The sequence below is a fragment of the Uranotaenia lowii genome, chromosome 2 (genome assembly GCF_029784155.1).
Source record: "Uranotaenia lowii strain MFRU-FL chromosome 2, ASM2978415v1, whole genome shotgun sequence".
NCBI classification, from domain to species: domain Eukaryota; kingdom Metazoa; phylum Arthropoda; class Insecta; order Diptera; family Culicidae; genus Uranotaenia; species Uranotaenia lowii.
In genome coordinates, this window is record NC_073692.1 from 5,408,732 (window position 1) to 5,426,013 (window position 17,282).

At 37.7% G+C, this 17,282-nt stretch overlaps 1 protein-coding gene across 1 annotated transcript in view; it reads left to right on the plus strand.

Moving 5' to 3' along the window:
* Positions 1 to 17,282, plus strand: part of LOC129745387 (uncharacterized) — a 77,777-nt gene that overhangs the window by 8,478 nt on the left and 52,017 nt on the right. Inside the window, exon 2 of the mRNA XM_055738443.1 lies at positions 10,207 to 10,239. The gene's annotated coding sequence lies outside the window, so the exon portion shown is untranslated. The remainder of the gene's footprint in view (positions 1 to 10,206; positions 10,240 to 17,282) is intronic.

The window sequence follows — 17,282 nt, forward strand, 5'->3', positions numbered from 1 at the left end:
TGAACAGAAACGTTTGTGATGACAATTTGAAGAGACCGTCTTGCTCGTTCTGTTCCCTGTTTTGTGAAATTGTACAACTGTACTTTATGAATCGATTTGTGACTACGAATTGAAAGTTTTTCACATGTACGCATTTTGTTTTTTAATATCTTCACATTCCAAATCTCAGAAACGTCTTTAAACTTTGCTATCATCCTCAAACGCTCTCTTCCGCTTAAAGAAGTATCAACCTTTGCTGCACGATTTCCATTATCGAGAGTGAATCCAAGTAACCCTTACTATTATTGCTTACCTTACCCAATGAGTGTTATCCACACTCAGTCTGTTTGTCAAATCAAAGCAAGCCTTGAAAGCAGTAAAGATTAAAATTTATATTGTCGGACAAACTATTCAACGGTGTAAAGGTTCCATCTAAGCTTCGCTTTTAATTTTCGCCTGTTTTGAAAAGGAAATAATTTATTTCTTGCGCCTGCTTAAACCTGAGCCTGCTTCGATGCATCTTTCGTGTCCTACCACCGCCTACTATCTACTACATACCACTTTCAACCCCCCGATCCCAGCATCCCATGGCTCGTCTTTCAGAAAATGTGCGCACGATATTCACATTCTGCAATCCCCCGACCGACCATAGCCTACTGCGACGACGCTTCCAGCCAGACCCGCTGCTAGAGTCTCGCGAACATTTGCTTCGGTTTTTAATTGATTAATGTGTATGTTTACATTATTTATGTAATGCTCGATCCGCGCGCGATCGTCTTCTGGAGCTGGTCGTTTCGACGTTTTTTCTCCTTCTCATTTCATTTTATTTTATAGTTTTTCATTTTACTCCTTCTGCGGCTTATCATGTGCCACCACACGGCTAAAGCACAATGCTGGCGACATCTTCCCCTTGCTTGCATGCTGCTATGTTTGACGATGATGGTCTCGGCAAGGTCTGGATGGCAAGGTAGAGCTTTACATTCAACAGATAGTGTACTTTGAAGGGTACCTTATACCTGCTCTACTTGTCTATATACAAAACACCCGCTTTGTTTGAACCAAAAGTACGCAATTCATTGAACGTGTAATGAAAATATATATTTGCTACTATTGATTCTTAATTATTATAACTGGATCTCTTAAAATAAAATGAAAAAAATTTATAGATGCCTACATAACTATTTGGAATGTTTCCTTTTCCTAATGTTTAATTTAAAGACTATCTCAACTTCTAGTTGATACATTGTATGTGATTTGACTGAATTGCAAATTATTTTCAGAATTTAAGCCTATCACTCACACAAATATTATTATAATTTAAATGAGATGTTTCTTATGTAACGCTTTTTCGGTTCCACATATTTTTTCATGAAAGTTTTGTGTTTAACATTTTGTGCAGTAAGTTTTAAAAAATCGACTCACTTTTAGAGAAACATAGTACATATTTTTGAAGATGTTTTTAATTGAAAAAAAATTGTTTTCATCATAAGGGAAAACTAATCTCTTAAATTACCATTATATTGTTTTCCTAACGACAGAAGCATCCTTCTGGCTTCCAGGGAAATATTTTAATTATTGCAGTTTTCTTTCGATGATGCAACGCCAACGGAATAGCAGGCTAGCTAGGCAAATGAGTTTTATCTATCGATGGTGCTGCCTCCTGATGGTTGGAGAAGGTCCATTCGTCCGTCCTTTTGTAATCTCTACTGGGTGCAATTTCTGGGTTGCGCAAACCCAAAGCCTAAGAGAAGAAGGGGGAGGAACGGAATTGTATGTACAGCTATTTCTGATGCTGGAAAGACCAAAGACCAAAGTCGACGACGGACGCCTGGCATGGCTTCAGTCAGAGACGAGCGACGAGGACGACGCCGAGCAATATTTAATTGTGCAGGAAAAAGATATGCGTTTTCTGGGCGAGCTCATTTTTCTCTTTTCCAGTCGTTTGAACTCACCTTATAATGCGTATTTAAATGGCTCCGGTGGTAATTTCCACCTTACTACTTACTTTGGCTTCTTCACCACTTCAATTGCGTTGGCTAATGAAAAACTAGTTTTATTTTTCACTTCACTCCGCCCGCTTCTCCCGAACCCGAAAACTAGTCCAATCGTCCCATCCGCTGCAAGTGTGTCGTTAAAATATAAATTAAACGAAGTGAAGCCTAACATTTTTCTTTCTTCTGTTGAAATTGTTATTGCTGCTAATTAATGCGAGGAGTTGAGTGGTTATTTCAAAATTATCAGTTCTGGTCTCTCTTTTAATGCCTCCTTTGCATTGCTTTTCTTATGTTTTATGGTGCGCCATGTACCGGGCGAATGCAAAATTGGTTGGCTTCTTGGCTTCCCCGCAACATGTTGGTAGTTAAGTTTGTTCACTGTCTGTAGCAAACCACTATCAGGATAGTACTGCAGCAGGCCATTGTGACTTCGGTCGGGGTAGCTAGCTAGTTGTGACACTATTTTACAACGGATCGCAGCAACCTGGTCGCAATGCCATGGAAATAACACTTGCTCTCCGGCAAACGCCAGCAGTTTTCACTGAAAGAAGTTGTCATTAGAAAAGATGCTTATCAGCGCTATTGAAAAACTTGGAAACAAGAAAATGATTATTTAAATCTTAAAATCGTTTGAAATTTGTTTAAAATTTAAAAAAATTTCAAAGTTCGCATTGGGAACTACCTCAATTTAATATTCCTTGACTGATCTTCGTCTATAATAAGTTTTATTGTAATATCTTCCTATCGATTTTCTTTTCAAAATCTAAACGTATGAGGTGTTTTGAATAATGTTAGGTTAATTTGAATGTTTAAGGGTCAAATTTCTTTTTTTTTTTGTGGCCATTTTATCCACTTCAGGAATTATAAAAAAAACTGTACAAGTTTCAACTTTAGTTTTTTGCGGTCGTTGAGAAATTTATTAGAGTCAACCAATTGAGCTAAAATTTGGAATAGGGCCTTCTGGTAAGGAACGATTTCATCCTCCAAGGTTTTGAATCCGGAATATAATGAAGTTGTACCCACTACACAATAATTGTTCTATTGGCAAATTCCACTGTGACGTGAATTAACTTTTCCAGACTTTTCTGAACTGTCATCATTCTAGAAGTCAACCAATTAACTGTAGAATGAAAAAAAAAGTAGCAAACGGTCGCAAATTACATTTTCTTCGAATTGAGTATGTTTTGGTCTTTAAACAAAAATTTAATGTTAATTTAATTTAATTTATTGTTTTATTTACAAAATTTGGCCGCTTTAAAGTGACGTGAATTCGATCAGTTTACACGAAGAAAAATATATAAATTCATCAGCTATATTACGCGTCTTCAGGAAAGTAAATATGGTTGTTTGGTTCTGACCTGAAAATTCAATCAAGCCAACCATCAGATTATGCAATGCCATGAAGTAGCGGTATCATCAATGCTAAGAGTCCAACAGGAATTTTAAGTTAGTTAATTTAGTATTGTTCTTAGGCTGTTTTCACACATAAAAATCAACTTAAGAAAGAAATTAGGTTTACCTTTCCGCTCGCTCTGCTAAGTTTCGACATTTTCCTAAAATAAAAATATAAACACATCTTTCTACTATTTCCTGAATGAAAAAGTTTTTTTTTGCTAGTTCACCATCAAATTTCAATGTTGGCTGAACTAAATTCGAGGTCTACGAGGTAAGCATCAGTGTACATTAAAAAACTAATTATCAGGATGTTGGAGTAGACTAGAAAAAATTGCCAAATCTACCAGCTTTGGCGATAAATAGTTGGGTAATCTTCTACAGCCGAATTAACTTCACACAAACGCTAGTTTGTTCGTAAGTATCGATGTTGATTTAGCAAAATTATGGGTTTAACCAAAAATCTGCGATATGGAAGAGCCAACCATACGAATTTTGATAACAACTTTTTGAGTTTTTTATCCGTGTGAAAACAACAGGGTTGCAAACTGAATTCACGTCACAACATTTTAAGCTGTTCTGAACCATTCTTTACAGGCTTCAAATTTTGTGTCTATTGAACCACTTTAAAGATTTTTTTTAACTTTTGCCTTATTTTGATTCGCACTTACACAGCAACATAGTGCGTTAAAATTATTACTGTTTCTCACAATATAAACAAAAAAAAAATTTTTTTTCTATTTTTTCTCATTATTTAAAGTTTTTAAATGTATCAAGTTATTTTCGGTTTGTAAAAATTCGACCATCTGGAGGTTCAAAACAGCTTTCAGAGCATATTTCCCTTAGTTAAAAAAAAACAATTTTAACGTCAATTCACTCATTTGCGACTACCTTGATCGCATTTTAAAACAACTCCATTAAATATAAACAAATTCTCTTTTCCTACACAATGAAGCAGTAAGTATTTGTACATCATTCCAGTTCAAATCTATATTCATATAGTCATAGATTTGGCTCAACACTACTCAAAATATTTTGCGCAAAGCGTTCACTGAGTGCTTGCTTGAAAATAGCACAGTATTTTAAAATGGGTCTTAGTTCTGGTACGTTGAGAGCATTTATGTTCTTGGATATTGTCAATTGCCCGAATTTTAAGACACTTGCGAAAATCTGATTGCTCATCAAATTATCAGATCCCGGCAACTTTACACGATTACCCAGCAAACATTTTTGTAGGTATATTTCTCAACAAACTTTGCTATACGTTTCATATACATTATAAAATCATCTTATATAACTCGAAAAAACAGCATTTACGTACTAAAGTGGAGGCAATATACATACATATTTTTAACTTCTGGCTTATGCGATAAATGTTGTAAAAATTGAACGATATACAACACCTTTTACCGTACATCCTGACAGTATGCGAGAGAGCGCAAGTTCTGCTCTCAATGCATGCAAACCGTTGCCAGCGACAATATTTGCTGCTTCTCTCATTGGACAGTTTAACCAAATGGACCCTCTGATTTTTAGAAATCTGGTTGCACCAGAGAGAACAACAAGGTTGTTTTCTCACTTGAATCCCGCACGCGGGAGACAAATTTGCAAACATGGCGCAATTTTGTCATATCCGAGTCGGTAGACTTTAACTAACCATTTTTACGATCATTTACTTGGTTTGGTAGGAATTACGATTCGCTTTAACATTGTTAACGAGTTAAACTGACATTTCTAATACGATGTTATGTTTGCTGGGTAGTCGATGTATCGTGTGACCAACATATTTTAAATAAGTGCTGGTGAATCTCGTTTTAAGCTTTTTTTTCCTCAGATTTAAGCTTTTTTTTTGCCTTGAGAGCATAGGAGATGAAAGCTCAAATCTGAAGAAAAAAGCTTAAATCTAAGGAAAAAACTTAAATCTGAAAGATGTGCTCCACACGGATTGTATAACGTTGCCGGGATCTGCAAATTATACGCTTTTATTATGCAGTATCAGATCAACCTGTATATATATATATCTCAGGTGGCGGTGGAAATCCCGTGCTAAGTGTTAGTAAAAGTTTTTTTTTTGTAAACATTGTAACCATGACAATTCGTGACGTCAGTTGCATTTTCAAACAAACAACCAACAGCGAAAACTAGAGAGAAAAATCATTGCCAACTGCTGTTTACGATTCTCGCCTAGGATACATAAACATCCTGGCAAGTGACGTAGGCTTTGTTTACCTTTTTACTTTTTAAATAACGAGTTCTGCAATAGTGTGCGTGTTTGTTCATCACCTTCTTTGTACCACATTGATATCAGATATGTACATATGGGACGTGTCATTTTTTCCATGATTTTGACACACAATTTTTTTTATTGAAAATATAGAGTAAAATTGTCTTCTACCAAGTTGCAGCCTATATCTTTTGAAGCAATTTTGTTGAAGACATCAAATCCATATGACGTTTAGGAAACACGATATGATTTTTCAAATGTTAAAATGCTAGAGCGTGTCTAAAAAACAGTTTTTCAGCTCTTACTCTATTGAATGAATTTATACGTAAGCGGTGTCTTCTAACTACTTTTATCAAATTTGATTTAGACATTTGCTGCAGCAAATGTCTACTATGTCGCATTCGTTAGTTTAAAGGCTTTTTCTATCAAAAAGACGTATTTTTCAAACTGCCATATCTCAGATTGAGATAAATAAATAAAATTTACAAAGACAGCATATCAATCTATTACTTCTGGAATTATCTCAAAGAAGTTATTTTTTTAACTCGAGAAAAAAATCCAAAGTTTTTTTTTGGTTTGGTTGTTTACACGCTAGAATACTATATTAAACTGCAGTTTATTCACTTCGTCGATAAACTTTGAAGAAATCTTCATCCAGGCAACTCAAACCGAACTGTAAAACGAGAAATTGTTAGTCTGTGTTATGAATATTGAAATGATCAACTCACCATACACAATTAATTAAACCACTAGAAACATCAAACAATTTCAACTCCAGTTTTATTTAAACATTCAAATTGAATTTTCGGAAATAAACAAATGTTCCTATTTTGACAGCTCGATTGCTGATTTTTCAGCAATACGGATCAATTGCTGGAATAACCAGAATTGAAAAAAATTTCCAGCCAATTGTTTTACTGGAAAGCGAATAAGAATATTAGTGTATGCTTTAAATGCTAAAATCATTAACCTTCAGAAAAAAAAACTGTGGATGCCACTAATCTCATGACCTCTTGCTTAGCAGACTTACGCTCTAACCTCTAAGCCAAGTTAGTGTTATCTTACTGGTATTTTTTCGGTATTTTGATTACCTAATGGGAATTAATTTGAACGATCACTTCGATTTGATCACTCTCACCGATTCCCCTCCAAAATGCAGGATGGGGGTGACAAAATCGGGGTTTTACTTTAAACGCAATTGAAAAAGTTGAAGAATATGGCTGCATATATTATATTTGACCCATCAAATGACATAGTTTCATTGAACATGTCCTCAAGCAGTTTGATCGATTCTCACTTCCAAGATCTAGAGTAAGTAATGTAATATATACGTGTGAAAAATTTGGTGACAATCTGTTAAGAGGTTTTTGATACAGCTTTCATACTTGCTTATGCTTATGCTTTTGATACGTGCACAGCCAGATTTTGTCAGCATCCCAGTGAATATTAACAATAAGAGTTCTTGGTTGACCATTGACTATATGATACAACAATAAAACATAATAATAAATTTTATGAAGAGATTAACCACCGTAATTTTTATTTGTTACTTTGATTTATCGGCCTAGCGGTGAAAAGTGATGTCCTTTTTTAGTAGGGACATCTAAAGATTATGAAATTTCTATATAGATGGATAGAAGGTTAGAAGAAATGAAAGATGGTGAAAATGAGCGGGTAGAATTTGTCTAGAAGCATTACCATCGATAAATCAAAGTAACAAATAAAAATTACGGTGGTTAATCTCTTCATAAAATTAAATAACTTTGGCCAAAAAGAAATAAAAAAACACGACATCATAGCATCGGTGGTTGGTCACTATCAGACTATCGACCGTACCGTTTCGCATGCAAACCCCGCATGTAACGAATGCGAAGATAACAAACTGAGAAGACTTAAACATCGATAGATGCGTTTCTGAGTTAAAGGGAGCTTATCTGAGCGATCACATACCATCTATTTGGTATGTGATGGTAATGCTTCTAGACAAATTCTACCCGCTCATTTTCACCATCTTTCATTTCTTCTAACCTTCTATCCATCTATATAAAAATTTCATAATCTTTAGATGTCCCTACTAAAAAGGACATCACTTTTCACCGCTAGGCCGATAAATCAACATAATAATAAATTTAAAAAAAAAACAGAAAACATGTCAAGCATGTCTAAATGTATATTAATCGTAATTCTTTCTTCTTTCAAATTTAAATTGCATCGCCAAAAAATGAAGTATTCTAATAAATTTATCGGAGGCTTCAACCACTATACCGCATAGAATTGCGAACTGATAAGGTCGTAGCAAGCTTAGCGTTACCAGACTGCAGTATGGCATTACTATATTAATAAGATAAGAAAAAAAATTTCAATACTGGCGATTGCTACTATTTACCTTTGCTTCCCATTTTCAATTTATATCGATTCTTTTATCACTTTTTTACAAAATTTCACAACATAATTTTCACTTCACAAAGATTCATTTGGAATCCAAATTGCAGATGGTAATCAAGAATAGTACAAGGAACAAGCTCATCAAAATCTAAGCAGCAAAATCCGCATCAGCTAATAAAAATTAGGTACTCATCCCACGATTTGAATCAGATCAGATGGAGATCTGATACAGAAACTTATCAACATGTTATGTTCGTCTTCCCTGAATTTTACCAATAAATGTTATACGCACTAACGTTTTTTCACATTCCAAGCGTCCATGCATCCCACTCTTCTCTTTCGTTCAACAATCCAATGTTGAAAGTAGCGGATGACTCTTGAATAACAGCACTTTTTTCATACAATCTCTGACATTCAAATTTTAAACAAACGGTTTCACTAACTCACGCACGTCAATTAAATCGAATTTAATAATAAAAATCGTGAAATCGATGCAATTTCTTAAAATTTTGGAATTATATTTGCTGCCGAAAAAAACGCTTGCCGTCGGTTCAGCACACGCCTACTCATCTTAGAGGTTTTTGAGATAGCTTTCAGTACAGAAACTTATTGACAATCGGCATCGAAAAAAGTTAAGAAAAGTCCCTGTGGGAGACCCAAAAACAGCTGGAAATCAGCTATTCGATCAAAATTTCATATAGTAAATCGTTCAAGGAGTCCTAGAGGATCTAATAGTGAGTTAAAATTTGAATAAAAGTGCAGATGATTGATTCCATGAAGTTAGGAATGTGAGCGGTTTCATTTCCATTTTTTACAAAGGTTGTTCAATGAAAATTATCATTATTTCAATTTATTTGTGTGAAAAAAAAATTATTGTCCTATGTGAACCAACAAACAAAACACAGGTTACTTTGATTGTTCAGTGAAAATTCAAAGGTTCGTTGTTGATTTTTTGCCGCCATACATTGAGCACTAGAAACCGGTCCACATCTCCCTTCGGCTTGGTCATTCAATGGTTCCACAAATAGCGGAAACGCTGGAATCACCTTTCACGGACTGTTATTAGTTCAACGGTTCCCGGAGACGCGGACCTACATAGGAACATCGCTGCCTGGAAATAAAGACCCCAAGAAACAAAAACAAGTGTACGGACGTTCAATAATGTCTAACAATGGCAATTGTAATTACTATTATTTGAGAGTGTAGTTTTCTCCAATTTTCTCCATCGCGTGCTCGAGCAAGGACAAGCCGAGACGGAGGGGTTACAGGTTTGCGTGATTTGTCCCTTTCTAACTTCGAAAGTGCTGCTGCCGGGCGGCCGATGCCTGGTTAAAATTTACCTGACAATCAACACAAGTTTTTAGAAGGGGGCAAAGATGGGTGAGGGAAACGGTGCCACTCCACATCCCCCAAGATTAGGATCGTGCGTGTTAGGAAGAGTGGCACTTTTTGCCATCAGCAGCACCCCACAGAGCCTACTTTTCTCTCCCCCTCAACCCAGTAATTGACATCTGCCTATGTTGTGATACAAATGAATGAACGGCTAAGGCGATTGTGTATGTGTGCGTGTTGGGAAAACCAGGGCCTACTGCGCAACTCGATTAAGGCACTACTCAGTTGCGTTGGTCGTTTGTTGAGAAATTGAAGACACGCATAGATAAGCGAACTTAACAGCAGCGGTGGACAACGACTTGCTGCAGTCCATTGGGCGCTTGATGATTTTCTTCTTTTATCTTCGGTGAAGCCATTTCTTTTGTGGATGCTGCAGGCTATGCCCCGACTGATTTTCCGTGATCTGGTTCCTCGGGTATTTCTAAAGAGAAGGCATGTAGTGGCAGGAGACGGGACCGTGTAAAGTGAGCTTTTTCCTAGCTCTTCTTTGTTTTTCCTTTCCCATCTCATTTCGTGGTCACTCCATACAATACCTACTAGTTGTCGGATTGGACGAGGAAGGACGGCTAAATCTACTTTTTCCGCAATGGCTTTATCTAGGATTTGCTGCGGAATAATGTATTCAAATTGTATGGTGAATGATGATGGCAAGCCCCATAGCCAGGCATCTCGCGCGGATCAACCAGCCTCTTGATTAATGGATGTGAGGCACTTAATCTGTTCGGTTTTCTACGCATCAAGCATTGGGACTTTGGGACGGGTTTCTCACAGTACATCACTTGGGTTACATTGTAAGTATTTTTAATAATGTGTTCTTTTTTCTCTCTTTTATCTTTTCAGCGCTGACATTCACTGCTGATTACGAAACCAACGGTATGTAAGATGGACGTTTTGAAAGGCTTAAGTTTATGTTATATTCGAATTTTTCTTCAGTTTAAGCTGTGATGTTGTTTTTTCCGTTTTTTTAAATTAATTAAACTTGGTTAATCATGTGAATAATTGAAACAGATAATTTTTTAAAATTTATATTTTTCTCAATTTAGACAATTTTGTAATTCTGTAAATTCAAACTGTTTTAACATTTCTGACACATTAGAAAAGTATGACTACTTTGACAATTTAAAAAAATTTTGATAATTTAGAAAATTTTGAAAATTTGGACATGTTGGCAATTTTTATAAATTTTTCAATTTTGACATTTTACATGTTTTTGAAATTTTACCAAATTGTTAAGCACTTTGTAAGTATTGTTAATTTTTGAAATTTTGTCATTTTATTTCATTCATCTTTATAGGCGCTACACGGCTTTCATATTCTTTTTATTTTCATTGGCCGTGTTATTTTATTAAGGGCTCTCCCAGAGACCTCCAATGAGAAAGAGTCCTCAGGAAGAAAAGGTTGTCTAGCAATACCGGTGAAGATGTTCTTCTCCTCACTTGTTTTTGCACGTCACCTGAGTCCAACAATCGACAAAGGGTTTTATATTTTATTGAAAGAGATAAAAATTCCATTCCGGTTCGTTTCGGACGCTGCTCAATGGCGATAGTAACAGCAGGCCATAAAACAAAAGCAAGTCCATTACCTACATGTACCTACATTACATTACAACGGAACAGCAGGCCGTGAGCTGCCCGGTCGAAATTAATCTTCCCTAGATATAGGAAGAAAGCTGCCCCGCTTGCTGCGTTTCTATGGTTAGTCTCCCATTCTTAATATTCTGGTTTGATACAGGTTCTCGCAGTATAAGTAGGCTTCGGCTTTTGGTATTTCGTTTCCTCCTAGGACCTGCGGAGGAAATTCAACTTGGTTTGGGGGTAAATTGAAACCAAACGAGATTTAGGTCTCTGAGACCAATTAACATAAGAGATAACTGCTCACGGGTGTTCAACCGTTAAGAGTTCAGTAGTTTTTCCGATTAGTTTTATTTTGTCAAATAAAACAAATCGTTCAGGTTATTTTGAATTGGACTAGCATAGGTGTCTAAGGTGGTTAGGCATTGATAACTTTTATTTTCATCCGTCGCAATCAAGACACCGTAAGCAGATTATTTCGTCTCCAAAAGAGTGACAATTGCATCAGACCCACCAGACCTGTGTGATATTGTGGTGGCAAGCTAGTTTTTTTTTTCCTCCAACGACGCCTCACAGTGTTTCTACCTATATCTGCAATAAACTTGCCAGACACACCGAATCACAAGAAGTGCATTAGCTCGTAAACACTAACTAACCATCTCGCGTTTGTGTATGATCGTATAGAGTTGCTGAATTAAATGCGCCTTTTTAGCGTTTATTCAACAAACGTCGACGTCGCCAAAGTCCAAACGAGACAGTTGCAAATAATCAGTAGTTAAAACGATTGCGCGAAGACAGCTTTATGAATAGAATTGTGCAATTTGGCGACTGCCAGTGGATGATGATGATGGCAATAATGGCGTTTGGCGCGAAAAAGGAGGCCATCCATTGGTTGTTGGTCTGAATCAACTCTTTAGCAAGCCGTTCTATTTTATGGTTATGTTATCATTTCACAATTTCGAAATCGACCACGTTGGTGAAGATTGATTGAAAATCGTTTTTCTGTGCTTGGCAGAGTAAATTTTCCATCAATCTTTCGGGAGCTATTGTAGGGCTGTGTGGCCTTCTGTGATGGCTAAACGATACGGTACCGAAAGTTGCCTTGGGCAGTTTCATCGGATTACTTGGATTGAAGATTTTGTCTTCCGCAGCAGTAGCAGGAAGATTTTCATCAGTCGCCCAGAGCTCCCTAACAAAGCGCTGAGCCTCGGCCTAAACCTAGTGGTTAAGCTATCAGAGCAACGGACAGTTTCGCAAGTTGCCTGTACGTACCGAAACCAGAAACGGTTCACTGCTGCTGTAGATTGCAGAAATCGCTCGCAGCCATCCAGCGTCCAATGAACGAGAGTGGCCGGCCACTGTCCACTGGGATGGCTCCCTGGCAAAAGCACGCACACGGTAGTGCAAATAAAGTCCACAATAATACGCCTCATTTCGCGTTAAATGCATTTCTTGAGCTTTTAATAATAATTTTTCTGCCTTATGCCAGAAGCGCAATTTCTATAGCGAGCAATAGTCCAAACGGAGTAGGCTTTGCTTATGGACTTGACTGGTAAACTGCACGGCGATAGTGGTAATTTTTATTAGCGCGCATATCAAAATCAACCTTCTCTCGCGATCGCTGCAACCTATGCAGGCAACTCGCACGAAGATGAAGATGCGGAGAAGGAGACGAAGTCACCTCCTGGCGATTGCAACCGCACAAATAAGCTGCCGCGACTGGTTGCGATAGATGGCTCAAGTCAGTTGCGTTTGTTGTTCGCATTGGTTTTAATTTTTGCTTTATTTTATTTGTTGCCTGGCCGGGTGCACTTTTCGCTGGAGCCTTCGTCGGGTAAAGTTAAGCTTGATGTCTAACCGTAAGAGCTGGCGAACCGTGTGCGTCCGTTGATGGGGTGGACATAGGGAAATTAAGAGGAATCTTCGATCGGTCAGAGTTTCGAGAAAAGGGTGAGCAACATTACACGTTGATTTTGAAACGCACGCACTCCGAACGGTCGACAAGTTGCTTTCAATGGCAGGATCGTAGCAGGCGATGGTAAATGCCGTACACGGAAAGTGTTTTTAAAGAAAATGAGTTTTTATTATTTTTCGAATCCTTTCTCAATTGGCTTCGGTGTATCATTTTCCGAATCAAAAATTAAGTTTTTTTTTATTAGGTTCGTCTTTGGTAAGAAAGCCGTACAGACTTTCTTAAAACTAAGGAAAACGGCTTAACACTAATTTAAATTTACGCTTACACATATGAAAATTAAAAAGATGGTGCACTAAGTTAAAAAGTTCACAACGTTTATCGATGGGATGGCTTTAGCCGATTGAATTTAATTGAATAATTGAAAAAATAACATGAAAAAGTCGTCTTACATACCGCCATACAATAACTCCAAGGTCCACAGAACTCGATTGAAATAAACTTAAATGAGATATTCTATTGGAAAACTTATACCGTATTTGTTTTCTCCCCTCGTTCAGTGTTCCACCGTATCCGATAAAAATAAACACAAATGGTCGCCAGTGTATTGCTACCTCACTCACTCACACGCTCTCTCGCAACACTGGCAAAATTTTCGGGGCAACACCGCCCGATGGCAGTGCAACAGCAGGTCAAAACCAGTGCAACACTGTCCGAATAAACAAACAGTTTGACAGCACCTAGTGGTGCACCAGTGCAACACTAGTGCAACACTCGGCATAAACAAATACGGTATTATTCGGGCTGCAGATTTTTTCTGTCATAATTGTAAAAAATGGGTAAAAATTATACATTTTTCAAATTGCAATAACTTGATAAGTCGCAGTTTGGCGTTCCTCATTTTTCGAGGAGTGATTATAATCTAAGTACATGTAAAAAGTACTTTATTGAAAACTTTATTGAAAACACCGATGAGCTTCAACCAACTCTCTGGCTTGCAGTCGATTTTCACCACAAAAGTGTGGTTCCTGGCTCACTGTGCGCGTACCTTACGAAGCTTTGCTGGGCCCACTCCTGGGCGGCGTATTCCATAATGCTACGAACAGAGGAGAATAAATGTCGTCGAAGTCTTTGGTGTTACGACGCATAAATCTCAGAGCAGCAAAATCGATTTTCACACAAAGGTAGAGGATAGATTTCGCATTCTCCAAAGCAGATCCAGAGAGTCAAAATTCACAGCATTGCGTGCACAAGAAAAGTTGACTTACTTACACTTTTTTACTCTAACCGTCATTCCATTGAAGAGGCACCATTTTTCTAATCGTCCGATATCAGTTTGTAGGTAAGTCAACGGCACTGACAATCTTTCTGAAAAGCTTCAGATCGTCGGCACAGAGCAGTGTGTCGGACTGAAGCGTTTGACACAAGTCATTCACGAAAATTACGAACAGAAGAGGTCCAAAGTGACTTCCTTGCGGTACACCAGATGACGTTGCGAATGTTCTTGATCGAGCGTGTTTAATTTTTGTGAAAGTATGACGATTAGTAAGGTATGATGCAATCCAATCGAGTGACCAAGCTGAGAATCTAGTCGATCCATTTTTTGCAATGAGGATTCCATCCACGTGGCAACCTTTCTCTAAGCTATTACTAAGGAAACTAACGTGACGCATCAAATTAGTAACAGTCGACTGTTTCTTCACGAATCCATGTAGGGATTCCGAAATCAACGATTTTACAGCAGCATACAATCGTTCCTGCATCAGAACTCAAAAATTTTCGAGATTGAGTTTTAAATTGAGATGGGGCGATAATTTTCTACACAGTGAGTGTTGCTTGAGCGAAAGACAGAACAACAGAATTTTCCGATTAGTTGAAAAGACCTTTATTCAGCAATATGTACGTTTATTCGGTGGCGTTAATAAATTCCTTAAATGATAGAATAGCAAAGAAACGCTCCTACATCAACTGCCACATTGTTTAGGGTTTCATTTACACCCATAGAAGAGGTTGCAAAAATCCAATGCCTATTTAGCAAATCTCTGTGCCGATAATGCGCTGAAATGTGCACTGTGCCGAAGACGGTATGTTTGAAAAACCGTAACTGGCATAAGGACTCGGCTCCCAACCAAAATGATGACCACTACATTCAAGCGAAACAAGAAAAACATTTTATGGGATTTCCTTCCTATTGGATAATTCATTCCAGAAACAAGAAAATAAAAATTAAAACCACAGCGCTGTACTGAGAATCGAACTCACATCACCAAATGTATTGTCTTGCCAGTCCGACATTCTAACCAGTGTACTATTCGAGCTTCATGCAGGACGAGGTATATTTGTCATAGGCTTTCTGTTACCGATCAATCACAAAAAACGTACAACGGCGGCTTCCCGGCGTTTGGCCTCCTTTCAATGCATTCCTTTGTCTTAAGATGGAAACGGGAAAGGGAACGGGAGTGAAGGAACGGGAAACCCATTGAATGAGAACTGTGCTTTGCTTACTGCCTGCTATTACATACACACGCTACATATACACAGCTGCTAAAGCCGGGCAGCTTGGCCGGTGTTGTTTGCCGGTGAATTGAAGGAATGTTTTTGTTGTTGCTTTTGCTACATGCACACGCACAGCTTAGCCGTGTTTGCCGGTTGATTGAATTAGAAGGATGTTTTTGTTGTTGCTTTTGCTACATTCACTCGCACAGTGCTCGGTTCGCTGGCTGCCTGGTGTTGGCCTGTATTTATTTCCATCCTTCTTCGGCTTGTGATGCGATTGGGAGGGACGCGAAAACGTTTTTATTTTGTTTCATTCAGACATACGCAGTTCGGTTACGCTGGGAGGTTAATGCCGGTGGGCGCAAATCGAATCAGTGCCGGTCGCGTTATCTTCTTGTACCAATGATGCTATGAAATTGACTACACGCCATTGGCACAGAGGCTGAATTTTGGGTGTAGTTAAATACGTTTTTTTTTATAAATTAGTTTTGTAAAATGGATGACTTACGGTTAGTAGCACGTGTACTGTATTCTTTCAAAAAGAGTTATCAAAGTATGGATGCTTTCGCAGCACGTGAGCTGGGAAGATTTGTTTACGTTTGGTTATAATTTATCAATGCTATTGCATAAATTTACCTGAATGGTAGTACATATAAAAATTACGGTTTAACGAATGTTCCTACCACTTACAACTTACAGCTAAACTAACTCACTAAATTAATTTAGATTTACAAACAATATTCGTTCTAACGATTTACAATTTAACTTTGGCACACAATTCACTAGCACACTTGCTCTGCTTCTGATTTTTCGTGTGCAAAGACCTGCGGTTACTTTGATCATTTTTCGTGATTCGAATTCTGAATGACAGCAAATGGCAAGGTGGCTATCAAAGTAAAGGTGCTTCACTCCGGATGGTTGTAACAGTGAGCGTAACCCGATTTATGTATCGGAGTGATAGTAGCAACTTTCCAAGCACTAGGAAAAGTCTTTTCAGCTAGAGATGCAATAAACTTAGTTTTTCTGAGCACATTGTAATCTATAACAATAAAAGAAAAAAAAGGATCAATTTTAGATTGAATTTTGACCGTTTTTTTGTTCAAAATGAGAAGTTCTTAATCCCAATCAGAAGCATCTTCTAACACTTTTTTTTGTTTCGATTATAACGGGTGGCAATAAAAAAATTGAATTTGAAGTTGTGAAAAAAAGTCAAGTGTACTTGAAGAAGATCGATTTATTGGAATTAAAGGCACAATGTCGGAAAACCAATAAGCTCAAAGTTTCGAAAAAAAATCTTCGATGGGCGACACTGAGGCCGAATTGTTGGGTTGCGGTTCTTGGGTCGCCGACCGTGACCTAGGGGATTACGTTTAAGTTTTCTAAGCCAGAGGCCATGAGATCGAGTCTCGGTCACGGCACACATAGTAGTCTTTGTGGGCTTGTGGTGTTAGCATTAGTAAGATGCTAGCCATTATATCCTTGAAGGATGTACACTTTAGTCTTAAGTGTCTGTTCGTTTTTTATTTAACCAACCAGACAGCTTTAACCATGGCTTAGAAATATCTTCCTAGGAAATGGCGATGTACTTATGTTTGAACTTGTATTCAATGTGGGGAGGATAGTATCGATCGTTTTCGGGGATGTGCGACTTCGAAAGAGGGAAGTAACTTTCGTCGTCCAAAACAAAACATTTTCCGGAATAAATTTTTATCATCCAGCGGCATTGAGATTTAAGAGTAGAAATCTGATTCTCGGTGTATTCTGGGGCCCTTGCTTTCTTTCGGTACTTAACACCAACTTTTTTCAATGTCTTGCCAATGTACTGGTAAGCATAATTGAACTATTTGGCGGTATCCCGTTGCCTCAGTGAATCCATGTTGTTGAAGGCACGAGAAAGAGAACGAAGTTTTTTTGCGTCCATAATTTTCGGTGGTCTG